The 6,000-nt window shown below is 54.8% G+C and overlaps 1 protein-coding gene across 1 annotated transcript in view; it reads left to right on the forward strand.

The window, feature by feature from the left end:
• SLC7A7 (solute carrier family 7 member 7) overlaps positions 1-6,000 on the forward strand; it is a 90,855-nt gene that overhangs the window by 29,459 nt on the left and 55,396 nt on the right. The window lies entirely within an intron of this gene.

The raw sequence follows: 6,000 nt of genomic DNA on the forward strand, positions 1-6,000 counted from the left end.
ATTTTATTAATTAATTAATTAATTAATTAATTTAGATTTTATTTTTTAAGTAATCATTAAACCCAACATGAGGCTTGAATTTAACAACCCCGAAATCAAGAGTCACATATTCTACTTGACTGAGCCAGCCAGATGCCCCAATACTTGGTGTATTTTAAATGTTTCTATTTAACAAATGAAAACTCTTAGCATAAACACAGCAATAATATAGTGATAGTTACAAAATACCTACAGGCATTTTTTTTTTTTTTTTTAAGTACAAGATTGAAGAGCCCTATAAATGTGAGACTGGGATTAAAGGATCCTCCTGGGGTGAGGATGAGGTTAGGGTGGGGATGAGGTTAGGAAGATGAGTGCAGGTTAGAGGCGCCCCAAGAGGAGGCATGACCTCCAAAGGCCTCAGGGAAGTGACACAGAAATGCTCACTCTCGGATAAAGGAGGCAGGGAGGCCGGCTTGCCTTGGCACTTCAGGGGTCAAAGCATTCCGAGGTCGGGCCCAGGGGAAGGGCATCGTGGAGCGATCAGTGTCTGAGGCGTCCACAGGGGGGCAGCGTGGCGACTCGGAGGAGCTCTGAGAGGTCCCCGAAATGGCCCTTTACTTCCTCCCACACCCCAACTCCACTCCCTCTTCCTTCCCGTTGTTATTCGAGGGCTGCCCACCAACCCCCGCAACAGGGACAGCTGAGGGAAACTCTGACTTTTTCTTCTCTGCAGCTGGAAGGCTAAGGCTTGTCATCCTGTTGCGCCCATAGTCCCACCCCTTTAAGTACAGGTGTCCTGGGTGGAAACATGGAAAGTGGAAAGGGGGAAGGAACAGTCTGGCGCTATCCGGTATCCATGGCCCGTGTCGGGGGCCTGGCTTGGCCCCTGCCTCTCAGGCTTGGTTCGCAGCGCCAACACCCAGCACAAGGGGGCGCTATCGCCCCGCAAACCCTGCCCGGCTGGTCTCTGCAGCAGAGTGGGGGGTGGCCAGCCGGAGAGTGGGGTGGGTGTTCTTCTGGGCCCCTTGTCCAGCTTTCCTCCACCCAGAATTTAGATGCAGTTTTGTGCAGGCAAGGGGTGGGGGGGCTCTGGAACACTGGCTGGTAAGGTAGAGGAGAAACTCTGGGGACAACTGGCAGGTGTCAGGAGGAGAGAACTTTGTGTGGGCCCCCCAGGCCAGGGTCCAGAGCAGGCTGGCCGGAGGGTACCGCCTGAAGGATTGGTATTTCCAGAAGCGCTGGGTTAACACAACCCGATGCTGATCACTCCCAGATTAAGGGCAGGCTGTGGGGGACACATGAGGAGGCCATAGGGACAAATGTTTAGGAATTATGAACCCATTACCTTGATATATTTTTCTTTCTTTTTTTAACTTTTTAAAGATTGAGGTGAAATATACAGTCAAGTTCATGAAATGTACTAAAACCTACAGCTCAATGATTTTTTACGTTACGTATACATAATACTTCTATACTTATGTGTACAGTACTTATATATTCCCAGCTACAGCTGTTTGCTTGTGTAATTCACAACTTTCACTGGCAATTTAAGTCAACAAACCTTTTTTTTCCCTTTTTTAAAGATTTTATTTATTTGTTTGTCAGAGAGAGAGCGCACAAGCAGGGGGAGCGGCGGGCAGAGGGAGAAGCAGGCTCCTCGCTGAGCAGGGAGCCCATTCGGGACTCAATCCCGGGACCCTGGGATCATGACCTGAGCCGAAGGCAGATGCTTAAATGACTGAGCCACCCAGGCGTCCCTTTAAGTCAACAAACTTTTTTTTTTTTTTAAGATTTTATTTATCTATTCATGAGAGACAGAGAGAGAGAAGCAGAGGCAGAGGGAGAAGCAGGCTCCAGGGAGCCCAATGCGGGACTCAATCCCAGGACTCGAGGATCATGACCTGAGCTGAAGGCAGACGCCCAACTGACTGAGCCACCCAGGCGTTCCTTTAAGTCAACAAACTTTTATTAAGGGACTCTTGCGTGCCTAGCACCATACTACTCCTTTGTAAGGAAGCGAGGACAGAACATGTTTGTCCCGTGGCTGTGGTGGGGTCAGTATTATTGTGAATCATAGTCATTCCTTGACAGAAGTATCCCATCAGTGCCCTGGAGGGCTGTGGCAGGCTGTGTGATCTGCTTGCAGTGGCCATATTTTTGGAATCCAAAGTGGGAGGAATTGTCTGCCATGTCTGAATACACTAATGCACAGAACCCCAGGAAGATAATATTATTGGATCCAGAATATACGGTCAGGGCAACCACACTACGAGCACAGAGCCAGACACTGAGTGGCCAAGGAGAGCATTTTTGGGAATTGATTTTGCTCTCTGGCCTGGTGCTCCATGTCTCTGGAAGCTGAGCAAAGGGTGACGTCTTTGACCACAGGCTGGATCGAAATGAGCTGGAGCTTGTCGCGTGTGTGTGAATCCGCTAGGCCTTTGGAGGCACCAGTCTTTTCCCCTCCCTTGTGGTCATCCTGGCCTTGCCCCACCCACACCCCATCCTGCCCCAAATCAGGGAAGTGCCCCTATTGGGAAGTGAAGTGTGTGAGCAGGATGTGACCCATGGTGAGGCAGCTCCCACACCTGGTCTGGTCCCTGAGTCAATGAGCTACTTCAGGAAGTCCTTCCGCCAATTCACTGCAGTGTGGACACCTCTTCTGGGCCATCTCTTGCCCCTCCCCACTCAGGTGTGGGTCTGTGGGGGCAGGAAACTGGTCTCCTCCTCCTCTAAGCCACAAAGGGCCCATTGGAGAAATAAGGTACCCTGGGGGAGCGGGGGAGTGCTGCCTCCGCGGGGAGGTAGTGGAAGCTGCTCCCTTGGGGTGTGGCAATAGCCCTGCCCTGGGGTGCCCAATCCTGCCCTAAAGGCCCTGGTTCCAGGGCTGGTGAGGGACAGAGGAGGACAGAGGGGGCTGGGCCTGGCTGGGGAAGGCTGGCCTGGAAGGCGCTCAGCCTTCGGCCCTGGGCCAGGGTGGAAAGTATGTGTGTGAGCTCATTTGAAAGGTGGCTTCTGGCCAGTCAGGCCTGCCTCCTTTCCAGGCCCCAAGTGCCCAGCCCCCTTGAAGGCGGCCTCTGGGTCTCCCCAGTCTCCCAAGACTGTCTGAGGGACAAAGGCCGAAAGCCCCAGGTTAGGTGTGCAGGCATTGGTCTCCTAAAGGAAGTTAATTCCGATTTGGGGGCTGGGTAAGAAGGGGGTACAGGGACTGCAGGACAATGGATTAGCCTTGACTGGGGTTCCCTTGGGGCCTTAGGGAACGAGAAGGCTCTCATCCTCCTAGGCCCTCGTCACAGCCATTCACCACCCCCATTCCTCCCCTAGCTGCTGCCATTCGTGCCACTCAGTCCTTCTGGCTTCTGAGTCCGTCCTGCTGCTTCCTTCCTTCCCTCAGAGTACCTGTCCCTGTCCCCCAAAAGGGAGGTGACTGCAGGCAAAGCGGGTTCCTGAGGGAGAGCCCTTCTGCCGCATTCCTACTCCCCATGCTGCTGCTGCTGCACGGAACAAGAAGCGAGCGCTCATGGGCCATCAGATCCCCAGAACACACACTACCACACATACCCAGCCACACAGGGGCCACACTGGAAGAGACACCCAGAGACATGGGCAGAATCTACCTACACAGGGAAGAAAAAAAAAATCAGACAGACCTGGGTTTTCATTTTGGACTACCGAGCTACGACCTTAAGGAAGTCTTACCTGGGCCTCAGTTTCCAAACCTGTAACACAGGGGCAATGGTCATGCCTGTGTCATTAGGTGTCACGAGGACCTCAGCAAATGTTGGGTTTTTGACTACCTCCCTCTGGCTGGAAAGGGAAGTGGCAGTACGGAGGGGAAAGAGGACTTGGAAGGCTGTCAGCGTGCAGAGAAGGGGCCTCAGGGGAGCGACAGTGAAGGACCAGCAGGGCTGGGCAGGTTGTGCGTGAGGGGTCACTCTGCTCAGTCCTCTCTTCTCTAGAGAGCCCAGTTCATTCTTCAATCTTCCCTTCTCGTGTCGCTGACCCAGCACCTGGCTGGCAGCCTGGGAGGTGTGGGCCCCGCTGGTGGCAGGAGCCCTGGGGAAGGGAGTCTGTGGCTCCCCCCCTCAAACGTGTGGGGTGCCGTGGTGGGCCTCTCCTCAGCGCTTGCCCCTGCTGCAGTCCCCTTTGAGGCCGCTTCCCTGGGTTCTGCCCAAAGCTCCTCGCAGATTCCCCTTGGCTCCCTCCTGGCTGCTCTAGCTCACATGTGCTGCTTTCGAATACAGGAACTTGGAACCTTAGAAACTGGGTCAGGCCCAACGGACAAAGCGGGGTAGGGCCAGTGAAAGCGGCCTTTTCAGGTCTCTCGGCAAGCAGCAGGGACCTCTGTTCTCCCCTTACCCTGCCTGACCCTGTGCGATCAGCAAGGCACCTCCCAGGGTCTCTGGCGGCCTCCCTGGGCTGGATCCTTCAGGCCCAGGGCACGTCAGAAGCACGGGACCTTGCCGGCCTCCACCCCACAATTCTCCCTGCTCGGGAAGCCTCTTCCACCTCTTTCCCCCTTTGTCTCTGGTCCTCCGTTCCCATCTCTCCCCCTTGGCTTCAGAGAGCATCTTGTGATTCCAGAATCAGGGCCAAACAATTTCCTCGTGATGGGGAAACCGCACTCCAGCCGTGGCAGCCCTAGGCTCCCCCTCCTCTTCCCTCTGGCAGTCCCCCCCTCCCCAGGCTCCACGACTGGCTCCAGCTGTGTTTTGCAGAACTCCCGCTGGATAACATCTGTAATTGCCTCCAGATGTGGGCCACAAAAACACAAAGGGGCCATGAGCTCATCTTTGAGCTCCTTGCAACATGCATAGCCCCCTGCCTCCCCCCAACCCCAAGACAACCCCTGACTTTCCCAGGCCAGCTTCCCTGGGTCACCATCCCCTCCGGTGAGGGTGGCAGGGAGGTGGTGTCCAAATCCACTGAGATACACAGGCTGTGCCAAACAGCTGTTGGCAGGAGAGGTGGAGGAGGCCAGGCATAGGGTCAGGGTCCCTGGCTGGCAGAGAGGTGGGGTACCCCTTCTGCCAAAGCAATCACACCAACCAGCCCTGAAGAGCAGTTGGATAGAACCACCGGCCTTAGGTGGGGCCAGCGCTCTTGGAGGAAGGCCGAGGAGGGGGCCTGGGCTGGAGCCCAGGGAGGGCTGGGCTAAGGCAGGAAGGGAAGGGGAGGAAGAAAGAGGGCTGCTCCCCTTCAGCTGAGCTGACTCAGCAACTGAGCTATTCCTCCCTCCAGGCTGGTTTCGGAGGAAGGGTGGGTCGACAGCCTGGGAACCCTGTCTGGGGCAGCAGTTTCGAAGAAACAAAGCCTTGTTATTCTTCCCTTCCGACCTGACCATCTTGCCTCTCCTGGGCAATTGGGGTGAGATTCCTGTTTTGCCAGAGATAGGCTGCTCTTAATTAGCCACGGGCAACTGTCTGTCCTTCCTGGGTGTTCCTTCTGCCCCTGCAGCTGGAGCCCCCCAGGTCTAGAAGAGGCTTAGATGCGGAGGGCTTGGGGTAAAGGGCCTGCCTGAGGTCAAAGATGATCCTGGGAGTCCCCAGCAGCAGAAAGAGAGGTCTGAGGAAACGGAGGTTCTGTGGCCAGATCATGGGACAGGGTAATGCAATTTAGGAAGATTTTCCGAGTGGCCTCAGCTTGACCACTTCCTCTTGCCTTTGCAGCTCTGGGCCTCGAAGGTAACCCCTTAGCTGGGTTGGGAGAGAGTGGCTGGGCTCTGTGGACCACTTCCCTGCCTCCATGGAGTAGGTATGCCCTCCTTCCCAGCTATGGCCCTGAATCCCCATTGTCCACCAAGAATAAACATATTCCTTTATGAAAAATACCGAAACCCCACGTCACAGAAAACACCGGTTACAGGCATGCTTTCCATTCACCTCTCTGAGAGAAGGCAGCCACACAAAGAATGTGAAACACCATTTATTCTTTGTGGAAAGGTTGAACAAGGTCAAAAATGTCCTTAGAGGGCACTGACCCAGCCCCGCCCTGCAGGTTCCTGGGGTCGGATGCCTC

This window comes from Leptonychotes weddellii, chromosome 9, assembly GCF_054177405.1.
Source record: "Leptonychotes weddellii isolate Sample4059 chromosome 9, ASM5417740v2, whole genome shotgun sequence".
Classification (NCBI taxonomy): Eukaryota; Metazoa; Chordata; class Mammalia; order Carnivora; family Phocidae; genus Leptonychotes; species Leptonychotes weddellii.